The sequence below is a fragment of the Pan paniscus genome, chromosome 2, assembly GCF_029289425.2.
Source record: "Pan paniscus chromosome 2, NHGRI_mPanPan1-v2.0_pri, whole genome shotgun sequence".
Taxonomy (NCBI): domain Eukaryota; kingdom Metazoa; phylum Chordata; class Mammalia; order Primates; family Hominidae; genus Pan; species Pan paniscus.
In genome coordinates, this window is record NC_085926.1 from 179,588,587 (window position 1) to 179,605,323 (window position 16,737).

General features: G+C 45.1%; 1 long non-coding RNA gene across 1 annotated transcript; it reads right to left on the bottom strand.

Annotated features, from left to right (window-relative positions):
* Positions 1–376: 376 nt before the first annotated feature.
* Positions 377–16,211, bottom strand: LOC129397479 (uncharacterized). Its single transcript, XR_008624946.2, has 3 exons — positions 5,730–16,211; positions 4,019–5,631; positions 377–2,578 (listed from the first exon to the last, which is right to left on the bottom strand). It is a non-coding gene; the product is annotated as an uncharacterized LOC129397479 (long non-coding RNA).
* Positions 16,212–16,737: the final 526 nt, after the last annotated feature.

The following is a 16,737-nucleotide window of genomic DNA, read 5'->3' on the forward strand; positions in this document are numbered from 1 at the left end:
TCACGTTAGACTACAGAGAACAATACAGAAGCCCCGGTCCTTTCTGGCCTTCCTGGCTCTGGACAGTGAAATTAGTCTTGTTCATACCACCCTTCTTACTTTTCCAGTGCTCTCTCTGACTTAAGATTTGCCTAGGAAGTTATCTTGCAAACTTGCCATCCCTGGGCATCGTCCTGAAGGGAGGGATCCCGGCATTCCGGGCAGGACCCGCCCCCACCCGCAGAAGGCAGAAAAATAATTACTGTATTAAATAAGGAGCGGTGAATTCTTCCCGAGGGTTCTTATCGCTGGCGGCCAGGCCAGAAGCGGGACTGCGCCCCCACCCCCACCTCGTGACGTCAGGGCCTGCAGGGCTCCGGGGATGAAATGATTCGTTTGAGTGTTCCAGAAAGGGCAATCCGAACGCTTACAGGGCGAGGCCAGTGCAGCCCAGCTCCATCACCACTACCAAGCCCCAGTTTGGGAGGCTCCCGAGGCCCCTGGCCGCCCCCCAGACCCCGTCTCCAGAACATAACCACATATACAAGTAACCATAATCCTAAGTACGTATATAGTCACGCGCACAACTCTCGTCACAGGACCGCCCTTCTTCCAAATATATATATGTTATTTAGTTTGTTAGCCACAATTTGTTGTGGGATCTGAATGAGTTGTTTCTGTTGTGTTTGTATGTTTTTGTTTTTAGACGGTCGACAAATTACGACAAATGCCTTTATAAAGCACACCATAGCTTTATTTAACCCGGTGCAAGTTTCAGCGGCGATTTAAGAAATGGACTTAGAAGAGTTTTCTGGCTCTCATATCCAGCCATGGTTAGGACAATTGCTCCAGGCTTACCATTGCTGCACCAGTTCTATTTTCTCTTTCCCCTCTATTCCTAAGAATTTGTATAGCTTTTAAAAATCTTTTTAGAGTCATGTATTGCTGAGAGAATTTCTTAGAACTGTGATTTAAATTGTAGATAAGAGGAAAGATTATCTGGTCAGTGGAATGTGTGTAAGTGGCATAGAAGTATTTGTTAGGGAAAGGCACCTGGGCATTTCTGGATTTCTGGGAGATGCACTTCTCAAGTTTTCTTTCCAACTCTCAAATCAATCTGATTTATTGAATGCCCTTCCAATGGAAAGGATCCTGGAAAACAGGCCTTATGTTCTGATATTGGTCCAGGATCTCACAGAGTAACGATTAGCCAATATTTTGCATGCAGTCAGTTTAGTATCAGCTCACATCCAGGTCGATTTTATCACACTTAACAGCTCAAATCTCGGTTATTGCATAATATTAGAGTTTAATCAGTCTGGAATACTAAATGGCAAACCTGTCTTCTCCTTCTCAAGGCCCTCCTCCCTTTCTCTATTTCTCCTTCCTCCCACCTCCAAGGAAACTATCTTAAAATCAAGTTTCCCTTTGAGAGTTTGTTTACCCCAACTTCTGTTAAACTAGACTAACACGCTCTCATCAGCTTTCTAAACACTGTCTCATCAGCTTTGTGAAATGGTGCAAAAACATCTTGGAATCCAAGATGGCAAAATAAACTTGAGCATATGGGGGGAAGACTGCCTTGTTAAGAAATTGATTTAAATGTTTAGCTTACACTTCAGCCTCAATGCTTCCCTTACTACCCACTCTTACTTCCCTCACTGCCCACTCCTGGTTCTTGGGTACCCCACCTCTATTAGCAAGCTTGTTCCCCCAGCATAAATTATGAATGCATATCAACAGGCTCATCTGCTGTGATAAATCAGAGGCTTTTCTCTTTTGCACATTTCTGCTTTTATTCTCATCGAAATGTCTTTCTGCCCCATGCTAGCAGTGTCTTTCTACAAACTTACTATCCCCGTATAAACTATGGAGATATATTCTCAATTGGAAAAATCAGGTAATTTCAACCGTTCCCCCCACCCCCAGGAAGCCTTACAAGTTAAGGATACAAAATATTTCATGGTTAGTTGTATGAGCTTCCAAATTAGCTGCATATAAAGTATTTAAGATTTTTTTTTTTTTGGCTGTCACTGGCTGGCAATACTCATTTTGTGTGTGTGTGTGTGTTGGTTTGAAAAGCAGGAAGAAATGTAATGAATTGAGTGCTGTCAGAGATGTCTTCTGTTTGAACAATCTGCGATGGGCTGAATGGCAGGGACTCCCTCATCCAGTGCAGGTGCAGTAGAGCTGGGGAAGGGGGGAGGGGGGCTCCCTCTGTTCAGTCAAAAAGCACCATTCTCCACAATAGACCACACACTGACAGCCAGCGTGACATCAACTCACACTTTCATACTTTTCCCCCCATCCATAGTTCTGAGTTCACAAAGTGGCCATACAGTAGCCTTGGTTAGGTTCCTTTAATGAACATTTTGTGGCTCCTATGACCAACATTGAAATCCGCGGAGCCCTGGGAGGAACAAATAGATTTTTAATCATGAGTTCCAAGCCAGAATGTATAGCTATAGATATTAAAAGTAAGCTGGTCTCTACATCCTCTCCCAATGCCAATGCCCACAGCAATCCCAGATGATCTGAAAACTCTGAGTTAAAAGTTCTTCTAAGACTTCTTAGGTTCCAAGACACTGTTTTCCATGTCCTGAGAGAGATCAAACAGGAAAGGAGAGAAGACACAAATTTTATGTATTTATTTAAATGTAAGAGCACCTCTAGTATTTTATTATGCTTCATGAGAGGGTTAATCCTACAAATTAACAAACATTAATCTTGTGGAGTGGAGTTCTGCCCCCTTTTGAATTGGTTTTACTGGGAAGAGGGGTGTGGAGAAAAACAAGAGTGTTAGGAAAGGCAGCAACTGTTTTAAAACTCTGAACAAAGATGCGACCACCTTTTGGCTGTCCTGCTGCTGCAAGGACTGGACCTTCCAAGAGTTCGTTTCACATTTGTTGAAGCCCAGGCCTTGGTGCCTCAAGTTTTAAATGGAATTACTCAAGGGGGGCACACTACTAGACAAACTATTCTAGTCAATTCCTTCATCCCCGACCCAGTCCCTACTCCTCTCTGCCCCCGCCCACTTCGCCACTTCTTAGTCCCGGATCTGAACATTTTAGCTGAAAGAGGGAGGGGTGAGGAAAGGGCCAGGACAGTTCCCTCAGTGCCACCACTGCGGGCGAGGACAGTTCCCTCAGTGCCACCAGTGCGCCTGGAGAGATCCCCGCGGCCCTGCCGCTGGCTGATTCTCCCCTGTGCCTTGACTTGCTGAAACATCTCTCTGAGGAAAATTACTCCCTACTTGCTTACATGTGTGTACTAAAAAACACATGTAGCCATACATGTTTCATCACGGCAACAAAAAATATCAACATTCTAGCCCCAGGAGCAAAACGTATCAATCATTCGCCTAAATATTGTTCAGTAGATGGGGGCGGGAATAGGTAGACCTCCTAGGACAGCGGTCACAAGTCCCCTCTCCTCCGCATGGACACCAGGAATGCGGGGTCTGGCGGTGCAGGGCGCAGGGCGAGAAGATTTGATGTGCAGGGTAAGTAAAGGACAAGTTATTTAAAACCTCAACACAGGAAAAGATGGTAAGAGTGCTGTGTAGCCCTTTGCTTGCTTGTGACTACAAGTCGCTAGGTGGCCCGCGTTTAGAGTATGCCTACGGCGCCTACTAACGTCTAGACCTAGGAGAGGCGTCTCCCGCCCCTCGACCCACAGCCAGCCGCCACTTGATAGCTAACGCGTCTTCCGGCCGGTACACACCCACAATTAATCTTTCTTATTAAAGCCTCCATTCTGTACCCATGGGGCGACTCAAACCTATTTAGATTTCCGTGGTTGGCTGCACAAATTTAAGTGGGCAACGAGTTATAAACCTAATAACACAGGACGAGAGAGGGTGATTTGAGTAGAGAAGACGCAAGATTCACTAGGGTCGTGAAGATGCTGCGGGCCTTGCCCACCACGGCATCTACCTCGGGGTGCACGCCAGGCTCTGAGAAAGGTAGTGAACCTCACAATCACACTCACCACACACAACATGCGTACACACACTTGCACTCCTACCCCCTTTGCTCACAGGTACACTTGTGTGGAAATTGCCTCTTCCGTAGTTCTTATAAACTCCTCCCAGACAGGCAGAATTCTCAGAGCATCGGAACCAGGGAACTTGCAGGGAACCAGGGAAGGTTTGCACTGTTTGGGATTAATTGAGAATAATTAACACTGGAGCCGTTAATCACCACTTTGCTGCTCTCTCCCTCCTTTCGGGTCTGCGGCGTCTGCCTTTTTCGCTCCCGCTGCCGGCGCGGGTGTACTGGTGAAAGTGAAGACGTCGCGGTAGCTGTCACCCAGTTCGGCTGTACTTTTTTAAACGCTCGCATATTGTTTGATTACTAATTCGAGTTAATATGATCTTTATGGCAACATAACAGTGGATAATTGGCCTTTTTTTCTGAACAACAATGTAAATCACAATCGCTTTATTATTTAATAACGTCAAACGCTTCGTTGGATTGGCCCCGACCGAGAAGACCTTTTCTTTCTAGACAGTGTTGTGGAGGAAGAACAATGAAGATCTAATTGTGGAGATTTCATAAGTTGGCTCCCGTAAATGAACAGCTTAGATATGGAAGTTCCAGCAGATGTGGGTACTATTCGCCTCTACAAGCTCTACCCCCCACCCCCATATACGCAGTCCAAACACTCTATTGGAGGGTTTTTTTTTTTTTTTGTGGTGGTAGTGGTGGTGGTCCTCAGATCCTAGCAACCACCTAAAGTTTCCAGTAGTAATTAGAGCTTTTATCGGGCTTGCTCTTCAGCCCTTTATATTGCCGATTTAGCGTTAAGGCATTAAGTCCACACACCAAATTAGCGCGACTCCCAAATAGCCACAACCACTTATTCTCCCCTTCCCTCATTTTGGTGGTTGGACACCAAGAGCATGGGCCTGGGACTTTTTTTTTTTTTTTTTTGGTTTTACTTTGTTTTGATTTGATTTTTAAAACCTATTCGCTACCGCACTGTCTTGGAATATACTTGTTTCAGGCAGAGTTTTGCAAGGGACCTGAGCCATTATTTTGCAAACGCCTGGAAGAGCAGAAACTCAGAGAACTACAATGCAGACGACAACGCCTAGAAGGAATGGGTCCCCGCTGCTCGAATGAAAGATTAATTACATTTGCCCCAAAAGCCCCAATTCTAACGGTCTCTATCGCGGCTTTTGCCATCACTGAAGGACCGCTGTCTCTGGGGTCTTCAGACATCGGAGTCCTTTGCAAATGAAGAGCCCCCACCATTTGGAATTCGGGTCAAGGAGAAAGACTCTGAGCCTGCAGCAGTTTTTGTTTTTGCGTGTGCCCGCCTCTCCATTTTATTCAACTTCTTCTGCCTGTCGGGAAGCAGAACAATCGCTCCCCACCCACCCCCCTCCGCCCCGTTTCTAAGATAAACAGGAGGTGCAAAATGCTTTGCCTGCACACGCGCCCTCGTGGCCCAGTCTTCCTGCAACCCCCAGCGCACCGGCCATGCAGCTGTCTCCCAACCAGACGTGGGAGAAGACATCCCCCCTTCACTCTTCCCACCTGCATTTAAAAACCATCACATTGACTGCTCTAGAGTCAGGTTCACATTTTTGGCCCTCCATGCCACCTTCCAGTTTCTTCCCGGTCCACTCTCTCTCTTTGTCAGGACCTAAAAAGTGACGGGGAGAGGGTGAAGAATTGGAGAAAGCAGCGGATTTTCAAAACGTATCCCCCCCGCCCCCCCCATCTTTTAAAGTAGTATGTTACCACAAGGAGTGCATTTGGGAAACTTTCCCTAACAGGAGCTGGGCGCAGTGTTATTCTTCTCCATGGGTCTGCTGGCCTCCCCGCCCCCGCTGGACAATGCGTGCTTTGAGACTCGGTGGCCTGCAGGCAGCGGGAGACGAGGGGACTGGGCAGCCTTCCTCCAAGGGGCCCGCAGCTGGGGGAGCGCCAGGCAGGGAGCAGGGACAGGGAGGCGAGCCACGCAGGAAGGAAAACCATAAAAGTGCCATTTTTTCCCTCAGCCCTGCACAGAGGCAGGCTTTGAGGACCTAGGGGCAGGGCAGCTGGGGCGGGGTGGGGTGGGGGTGTTGAGAGGTTTTGCGTGTTCTTTTTACCCCCTTTCCCCCCACTGAAACATTTTATTTCGGCACATAATTATGCACTGCAGATTCTCCAACCTCCTCGCCCTCAATCTTGGTAACCTGGTCTTTGGTTAATAATATCGCAACTCGGGACTTCAACGCTCAGACCCCCTCCAGGCCCCAGCCTCCGTATTCTCGGAGCCCTCCACTACTGATACCTCTCGCGGAGTGCGGCGCCCCGGGAAAAGCCTCTTGGCCAGGGACTCTGGGACATTACTTTCTAGTTTGTTTTGTTTGTTTTTTGTTTTTCTCCCAGAGACCACCACCACCCTCATCCTCTTCAGGCAGCATTTAGGAGAGGACCTCTGAGATCAGCAGAAGCCCTCAGACGGTCACCATATTGGTGGAAGCGTTTGTCTGATGTTTTAAAACGTATACCAAACGGGGCGTCAGGGCCACGTGCTGTGCCTTCGAAACGCCGCCGCGGGCCCTGCCTTTCAGAGCTGCGGCAGCCGGGGCTGGCGTGGAGGGGGCGCTGAAACCACCGGCGGGCGTCAGGGGCCAGCGCTGAGCTGCAGATCTGGCCGCAGCGCTGAGTGAAGCGAATTATCTGGAGCGTGTTTGATCTGGGACTGCGTAGTCAGCTTCTGCTTTATTTGTTTGTTTGTAATCTCATATTTAGCAAGCCGGGACGGTGGCAGCAAGGGAGAAAGGACGGGATGGAGGAGGGGGCTTCGCGGTAACCACACCCCTTCCTAATGAGTTAATTTCCATATTTGCGCCTCCCGCATCTAGCGCCCTCTTTTTTTTTTTTTTTTTTTTTTTGCCTGACGCCACTGTGCTGTTGCGTCTTGCGCAGCGCAGACACCTCCACTCTGGATTGAAACGAAAAAGCTCGCGGTAAGAGCAGAAAATTGGTCTATTGATACATTCGCTCCGAGTGTTGATCTTGGCATCACCGGTAGCCGGTTAATTCCCCCACCCCGCCCCCGCCAGTGGGTCGCACGCGGATTGCCGAGGGCTTGCAGGCACTCAGGCAGACGCAGACAGAAACCCACATCGACCCCCGCCTTTCCCCGCCTCCAGCTGTCCGACCCTCAAGTCTCTTTCTTTTTCTTTTTTACCCAACTCCGGATTATTTTCCCCCTCAAGGTGAGGGCAGTGAGAGCAGCGAGGGCACAGTCCGCACAAAAAGGGGGAAAATAATCGCAAACCAAGGAACCAAAAGTGAAAGTTTCAAACTAGATACCAACCCTGATGGAGGTTGGGTGCTGACCCGACTGTGGGTACTTAAGAGAAGGAAGGAGGAAAACTGAGGTGGTGAGATTATGTCCACAGTATGGGTGGGTTAAAAGTTGTAGTAAATTAGTTTTGGGAGGGCCCTCACTAGAAACTCAAGGCGGGTTTCAGCAGATTTAACCTGGTTTCCTACACATTTTTGCGGTGATTCTGCTCTGGAAATTGGCGAAAGAGACAGACCTTTACAATTGCTCACCGCTCCCTGCCCCCAACCACCCTGCTTACTTTCGCGAAGCGCATTAGGATGTGGGCTCTGGCTTGAGCTCCAAAATAGCTTGCTTGTCAATTGCGAGCTGTAGCAATATCAAAGTGAACTGTCCCAAGTAACTCTTGTCTAGAAGCTGGGAAGAAGCTTAAGCAGCTCGCTTTAATGATGATTTGTAGCTCGGCGAGGGGCACGGACAGCAAACACCCCGCAGGTGTGTGCCGTAACACCATCATCCGGACTTGAATGTAGATTACTCTGGCGATCGTTTGATCGGCCCTTTGAAACCCTTTACAATTGCCTGTGACGAACGGCCAGTCTCAGTTTTTCTCTGAATAATCCCTGAGGGTAAGTCCTCCGGGCTTTTAAAGAGCTCCAGTATTTTTTTTTTTTTTAAGAATAAAAAGAAAAACGTTCGATTTTAGTTTAGACCTCGTCAACTTTTAGTCGCTAACAGGCATCACTCAAGCCAGTCAATACTTAATGACCGTTAGTTACCCTTGCTGTCTTCCTAGAAACCATATACATATGTGTGTATATATGTATGTGTGTGTATGTACCTACATACATACTTTGTGTTTATAAAAAGGAGAACAATGTTATTAATTTCATTTTCTTTAGTTTCATACCTCCTTGCCTGTTTATAGAGGTGTGTGGGGGTTTTTATTGTAAACATGCATTATTAGTATTAATGCCATTGTTAATCTTGTCTTAATGCCTTCTCTGTTCTCTCTGAATTATACCTACTCAGTGGGAGTTAACGTAAAGGTTAAAGCTTTACAAAGTAAAACTAGAGTTTAACCCCCCTCAGCACCTTCACACCAACCCCCGTCACCAAAATGAAAATGTAGTGCTGTTCAACCTTTAATATTTACTTAGAGTATTTACATAAGGGGAGGGAAATGAACTTTTGTCTGAAACATACAACAAGCGGCACTTTGATTTTATAAAATAAATGTCAACAATTGCTAGGGCTTATCAAACTGGGGTAGGGAGTGGGGTGGAAGTGCAGTTGGATTAAAGGCCCATTCCTGCCACTTCAGACTACAAAGGGTTACACATAATAAGTGCCGAATTTGCCTATTGCAAAAGTTTTCTTGGTGCTTTCTAAGTCACAACAGGGGAGGGGGAAAGCTGTCGTTTATTATCCAGTTCTGGGCAGGAGCAGACCCCAGTACCAAGGGGCTCTTAGCTTTGGCCGGCAGAAGAGGGGTAGCCTTTCAACAGCAGCCCCCTTTGTTCTCCTGATCTCTTTCCCAATTTCAAGCTTCACTTGCACATCCCAAGTTTGTGTGTTAATGACGCTATTACCATCTGGCTCGCCCTACTTTCCAAAAGATATAAATCTCCCAGCTCCATTGCCCGCATTATCATTTAAGTGCCACCATAGCCAGAAGAAAAAGATGCTTTCAAGACTCCAGATTCTCTTGCACTTACTACCCCTGGCATGGCTCTTCCACTATATTTATAGACTATACGTTGGGGGTGGGAGTGCTCCTTGAGAGACCTGATTTCCCAAGAGCTGTCCCTCCAAGCCAAAGAAAACATGCTTTTGGGTGAAAAGAAAGGCATCAAATGAATTTTTCCTGAAAACATTATTGTTTTGTTTGCAGCAAGCCGAATAGTATGTGCCAACATACTTTTACGTGCTTGTGGCTTCCTTTCTCTCGCAGGTTTGTAAAAGTTTTGGTGCAACTCCCAGACATTCAAGATGTGCCACTCTTCAACCCTATTTTGAGCGGGAGAATAGATTTGTTTCTCTATAGGAGTGGGGGCAGGGGTGAAGGGAGATAAAAAGAGCCCTGTGAAGCAACTTTTGGGAGCTGGGCATCCCTTCTAAACCCTCACTTTTATTAGTGCCTGCATAGATGTGTAGGTGTTGTATGATTTACACACTTCTGGTTGTAGATCTAGATCCACCTCTCTCCTTCGATTCTTTCCTGGGCAAAGTAATCGGTGATTTGCGTGTTTTGAGCACAAAAGCTGAGAAAATACGACAAAAGGAGTGGGGCTGGCTTGTGCATGGCTCCACAATGACTCCATTTAACTGGCCAGGTCCGAGTGAATAGAGGAGAGCAGAGTCTGCCTCTAAACGCGTGGGCTTTTGGTTCAGGCCCCTCGCTGATTTGAACAGCTAATTTCCCCTTTGCGGGTTTCTGAACTGTTTGTGCTCTTGGTCCGTCATATGTGGGTGCATCTTTCTCCGTGTGATGCCTGCTCTTCTTCCCACTGTTATCTTCACAGAGGCAAGTTCCACTAAGATAAGCCAACCCAACAGGTTGGAAGAAGAATTGGAAATATGAACTTCCCAGGATCTTAAGGGAAGCTCTTAAAATCAACAGGATTTGAGCAGCATACCCCTGCCCCCTTAAAAAAAAAAATGTCAAACAGAGAAAGCATCTTTAAGGAAAAATATATTCTTTTTGAGGAATAACAAAATCACTTATTATATATTCCTAATACTTTGTATGAACTGAGCACAGAAGGTGTCCGCAACAGTGATTAATTTATATCACACTCATGTAGCTGTCTGCATGCAAGAGCCACATTTTTCTTTCTAGTTCACTTTCCTGCTTTTTTCCCCCAAACTCAAACAAGATCTTGTTTAGAAATTTGTATCCCTACTTTTTCCTCTTGAGAACATTATCAAGTTGATATGAACAAATTGCAGAGGATATACCATTTAAGTAAGATGCACTTTTAATCACTGATCATTAAAATGGTTATGTTAAATATACTCAATTACATGCATGACTTAACTCTAACAGTACTTTCTATTCTCCCAGCTGCTCACGTATTCCTTAACGATAGTCTGTGGTAGAAACTTGATTATGCTGAATCCATACATTTCGATGGATTTCATCAGCCTAATTAATGCCTCAGTGTGGTCCTGGGGTCTGAATGAACCCTTTACTATCGTTTGAGGTTAAAGGCAGTGGTGGAATGTAGAAGGATTTTTTTTTCCTTAGTTACTCCCGGGGTACTTAGGGATTCCATTAAGCAAGGTGGATAGCAGTTGTTAAACAGACTATGTGGAACAAGAAAACCCATCCAAATGGCAGAAAAGTGAGGCTAATTCTTCATTCTTATTTCACACCAACACTTTCGGATTCCATAGGCAATCTCCAAATATTTAGTAAAGTGGAAATTACCATCTTCCGTTGTATCTTAAAACTTCACTGAGAAGGAAGAGTTGAAAATAGATTTACAACTGATGGCTAAATTCATTTTGTTTTACTCATCAAGGCTGTCCCTGCTCCTTCTCTTCCTGTTCCCATAACTTTCAGACTACTTGCCCCCTCAATTTTAACTTTCATCTTTCACAAGGAAGCACTCATGGCTGTTATTCAACAGAAACTCAAGTCACCCCCAATGGGGTGACTACATTTTGTCTTTTCAGGTGTAAATTAACATCTGAATACATCTCAACCTTATTGACCCCTACCACCACCACCAATCCTGCCTCAGCAGAGTTGCGGCTAATCTGTACCTCCACAAATGGCAGGGTAGATAGAAGTCAAATTTCCCAAACTCCATCCCCCAGCAGGAAGACCAAAAAGTGCTTGTATTGCCTATGAGATAAATCCTGATATTTGCACATGTCTAATGAAACACCTGTGGAAGAATACCTTTCAAGACATGTTTCCTTGGTGGTCAAGAAGAAATAAAAAGAGGAAGAAAAAAAAAGAGATGAAGGTATCTTGATTCTTTAAGAAATGTTCCAACTCTGACTTTGAGTCCCTGAGGACAAACTGTTCACCCAGCAGAACTTCCTTCATGCAAGAGATCCACTGACCCAGCCCTTAGTTGCAGAAGGGCAATACCATACGTCCATAGAAATCTGATGGAACTGGAAGGATTTTAGACCTATAACCAAATTACTACCTTGGAACTTTGTGCTTGTTATGCTAATGTAATGATTTCTGTAGTAAGGGTATATTGTAAGGTTGCAAATTACGTTTTTATAATGCTTTGTGTAATGACAGACGTTACATAGAAGAGACACATGTGCCAGGATTGGTGGCATAGTACTTTTTTTTTTTTTTTTTGAGATGGAGTTTTGCTCTTGTTGCCCAGGCTGGAGTGCAATGGTGCGGTCTCGGCTCACTGCAACCTCCGCCTCCCGAGTTCAAGCGATTCTCCTGCCTCATCCTCCCAAGTAGCTGGGATTACAGGCACCTGCCACCATACCTGGCTAAGTTTTTTGTATTTTTAGTAGAGACGGGGTTTCACCATGTTGGCCAGGCTGGTCTTGGACTCCTGACCTCAGGTAATTCGCCAGCCTCGGCCTCCCAAAATGCTGGGATTACAGGCATGAGCCACCGCACCTGGCCAGTGGCACAGTACTGACAAACACTGGAGGACATTTAAATAGATAAATGTAGACCTAGATATGTTTCTAAAATTAAGCTGAGAATGAGCTCACGGAACTAGGTAACAAAGCAGATGCTGCTGGCCAGACCATTGCAAGGGTTAAGATGGTCTTGCAGCACCCACCTTTTCGCTCAGATCTAGTAGAGTAGCAGCACAGCACATTGCTCAATCCTTTGGGATAGATTCCTAGGGAAGAAAAAAAGAGACTGTTTTGTAAATGGTACTGCAAGCAAGCGTTATCTCCAGCTCATGGTTTCTGTAGTGTTAAGGTTAGATTGCAGAGGGTCAGAGAAAGCAATATCTCCTGTTGGGGGTAGAGGAGAGAGAAAGTGAGTGCAAGTATGAAGTATGTAAAGAAATAAACCTTTTTTTGTTTTTTTTTTTTTTTTGAGGCGGAGTCTCGCTCTGTTTTCTAGGCTGGAGTGCAGTGGCACAATCTTGGCTCACCACAACCTCCACCTCCCAAGTTCAAGGGATTCTCTTGCCTCAGGCTCCTGAGTAGCTGAGATTACAAGCTCCCACCACCATGCTCAGCTAATTTGTTTGTATTTTGTATTTTTATTTTTATTTTTATTATTATTTTTTGAGATAGAGTCTCGTTCTGCCGGCCAGGCTAGAGTACAGTGGCATGATCTCGGCTCACTGCAACCTCCGTTTCCCGGGCTTATGCAATTCTCCTGCCTCAGCCTCCCGAGTAGCTGGGATTACAGGCGTGTGCCACCACGCCCAGCTAATTTTTATATTTTTAGTAGAGACGGGGTTTCACCATGTTGGCCAGGCTGGTCTCGAACTCCTGACCTCAGGTAATCCACCCGCCTCGGCCTCCCAAAGTGCTGGGATTACAGGCGTGAGCCACTGCACCTGGCCTAATTGTTTTTGTATTTTTAGTAGAAACAGGGTTTCACTATGTTGGCTAGGCTGGTCTCGAACTCCTGACCTCGTGATCTGCCCACCTCGGCCTCCCAAAGTGCTGGGATTACAGGTGTGAGCCACCACGCCTGGCCTGACCCTAAAATATTAGAGCCATATATGCTGGGGTTGTCAGTACATCCCTTACATTCAGTGCTTCATGTCTCTGTGCTATGTGATTAAGAATGCAGGCAAATCATCAAACTTGCAGTATTGACCTTATGTGATTTGTATCTTGGAAATCAAGGACAAGATAGCTTAATACAGCACATTTACAAAAATTAAATACAACTCTTCAGTGTTTAAGACTGGGCTGGGGTTTAATCATTTCCCTTAATTGTAAACAAGGCAAATTCACACACTGATCAAGCATCCAAGAAATGAACGTGTTTTCATCAGTCACCTCTCCTTGATAGATAATCAGAGGTCAGCCACTCCCAGCCCGGATATTATGTGCCTAGTTCTTACCTTCTCTGTTCCACCTCCACAAATGACAGCTGCCTCAGAAATAAATAACTTGGTTCCTGGATAGGTTTGGGGCTCTTTGGTGTGACATAATTTCCAAATGTCAACTTACAGCTATGGAGAAGCCTGCGGACTACGGTAATGGATAAACTCTCCTGTGTTAACAGGAGAGTTTGGAGCTAGAATAAGGTTGCCAAAAAATAGCCTCAGTGGGTTGGGAGCTTCTAAGATCTTGAGAAATGAAGCCAATTTGAAATGTTGGCTTTTTATATTAGTCCAAGTTGTCCCATTTTCTTCTAGAGTTGAATAAAAGCAAAATACCTGGCCTGATGCAGTGCTTCCCTGATGACAGTTGAACTAATTAGAGGTGGTGTTTCTTGCTTCAGCCCAAAGATCCTACTGATGGTAGACGTAGGAGATGCAGCCCCCAACAGCTTTAGTTTTAGACAAGTTTTACACAGCCCAAGCGCGGTGGCTCACGCCTGTAATCCCAGCACTTTGGGAGGCCAAGGCGGGTGGATCACGAGGTCAGGAGTTCAAGATCAGCCTGGCCAATGTGGTGAAACCCCGTCTCTACTAAAAAATAAAAAAATTAGCCAGGCGTGTTGGTGGGCACCTGTAATCCCAGCTACTCAGGAGGCTGAGGCAGAAGAATCACTTGAAACCAGAAGGCGGAGGTTGCAGTGAGCCGAGATCGTGCCACTGCACTGTAGCCTGGGTGAAAAAGCAAAACTCCGCCTCAAAAAAAAAAAACAAAAAAAAAGTTTTACACATCCATGCTTTGAAGTTATAAACTGAATCTGTGTCACTTAGGTTGCTATCATCTGATTCCCCTCTAGTGCATTTCTTTGTGTAGATGAGCCCATGCAGGCAAAGTGTAACTAACTGTAATATTTAATACATAAACTCTCTGACAGAGCAAATTGATAAATCAGAATATTTTTACATTTGGTGTGTACATGATTCATAGTATGACAAGGTCATAAGCATTTTTAGCAAGGTTCTTCTGAATTAAATTAAGATATTTACTACATAATCTAATCTACCAAGTGGGGTAGATTTTAGGGTAGGGCCACCCAGTGGCACCTTAAAAAATGCCCTCGGTGAAATGACTCATTAGTTTAAGAGTAGCAGAGTAGTGTATTATAGATAAAAATGGAGAGGATACAGATATGGATACATCTTCCTCATGCTCTCATGTGATATGGCAACATTTGTGTGTGGCAGATTGTAGAGACAATGCTGAGAGTTCAGCAAGAAACAGTGGCATTGAGGCAGAGAAATGGCTTGCTGTCATTTTATGGGTTCATGTTATTTATGATCAGATGCCATTCAGTTTCTTCTGAGCTGAAGGATTTACCTACTGCAGAAACCCTGCTCATGTTGATGGGAATGATCTAAAGCTTCAAAGGACAGGTTTTAAGATTGTTGGGCATTTAGTTTCAGATTTGGACTCAAATCCAAGCCTGAATTTCTTATTGGTTTGGGGAAGAAAACACTTAATTTGAAATTCTGATACGAACTGTATGGCAGCAAACTTAGTTGAGCTTAGAAACAGCTTTGAATCTCAGATACCAATACACTGGCTCTTGCATTACTTATTTATGGAAGAAAAGAAGGCAACACCTGGTCTCTAACCAGGAGAAAAGCCTATTTGAAGTATTTCAGTCATTCTCAGCAGGTCAGTCCTCAGCAGTTCTTAGAGACCACAATATTTAAAGCCGTCTGGGTAGTTCTGGTCTCATGTCATCCAAACAACACATTTTCAAACTCAGAAATGCCAGGTCGTGTTATTTCTGTGGCAGAGGGTTGCTTAGGATCTGTGACAGCTGAGATTTTCCTATCGATTATGTGACAATGTAGTTCATCTATAGAGTTCAGAGAAATTAGAAAAGCCTCCAGTTTAACAAGAAGACCCTTAATTCAATTGCTGTGTTGTATTTAAATGCAGAAATCAAAATTCAACTTACAGAAAATGGAATAGTGAATTAAATTTTGAACCCAAACTTCTGTAGCTAAATCAACCTCCTAGGAGGGCTGTGACTAATAATTTAATTTGAAGCATTACGATTGGGTAACTGGATTTGTAAACTAGGCAAGAAATCATATCTTATATAATAAATGCATATTTAGATCCATATATGTGTTTAAAATTGCTCCTAAATTTAAAGCACGGAGTGAGTCTAAAACAGGAAAGATAAATCAAAAAGCACTCTTGTGACTGTGTGTGTGCTGGAGAACAGACAGAGGCGGGTGATTATAGAAGCACTAACCTGCAAACACCTTGAAAGCTGTCTTTCAGATGTGTCTTAAGTTCTTAAATGATAAAATATGCATGCATTTTTCAAATGCATTCACAGGTAAAAATATTATGTTTTATATTGTCAATTCTTTATCTGTCACAGAATATGTACAGGTATACAGAAGTAACTAGATGTCCAGTACATTCCAGGGGCCCAGGATTTCAATCAAAAGTAAACCTGGGTAATGTGACTGTAAATCAAGGGTGCTTGAGACCATAGACACACACACGCAGAAGGGTTAACTGGAGGAGAGGGAAGAGAGAAGCTCCTCTGTGCAGTTTATGTGAGTGACAGGAAGAAAGGGAGCAAGAGCTAGAGCAGGCAAGCAGGCGCCCTGCAGTCCTCACACTGAACACATTCCCTTGTTGTGGAGGGACACAATGGGAAAACTGCAGCCTAGGCTGTGGCCTGCACCTTGCCCACCCAGCCAGCAGCTCTTCTCGCATCTGCTTATTTATTGCCTGAAAGTCATCCAGCATGTTGAAGGTGCGATTATCGACAATTTGTCAGTCTGAATTTGTTGCTGGCAATAACTTCTTTGTGAAGTTTCACTCTCAGGCACTTGAGTTTTGGGATTAGAAAACTGGTGATGGGAGAGCATTATCCTGTGGTCTGCTTTTCATTTAGACACAGCCCAGGCAGACAGAAGGAAACGGAGCATTAATCCAACTGCAGTCACCCCAAAGTACAGGCCACTTGGATCCAGAAGAGAAACTGGTTCCTTCTACAAGCTCTCCCGTTCTCCCTGGGGCCGTTCACAGCCCCCTTGTCTACGTTGTGGCTGTGCTTTCCCTGGTGAGCAATTATGTATAAGAAGTAGGGGATCCTCTGTATTCTGCCCAACCACCCCCTCATCCTTCACAAAAGTTAATGTCTTGGGCCTACAATTCACTTGGGCAGCCTGGAACTGAGACTCTGAAGTTGTAAGTCTTTTGTTTTGTTTTGTTTACTTTTAGTTTTCTGTTTGTGGATGTGGGTCCTGAATCAGCACCCTCAAAGTTGAAACCTTTACCTTTTTGTCCAGCATCTTCCCTTCCTCTCATCGGGGGTGGGGGAAGATGGTGGCCAAAAAGCAGGCCGTCCCTTGGATAGGGCAGCTGGGACAGCTGCTCCGGAGCAGCTGCTGTACCTCA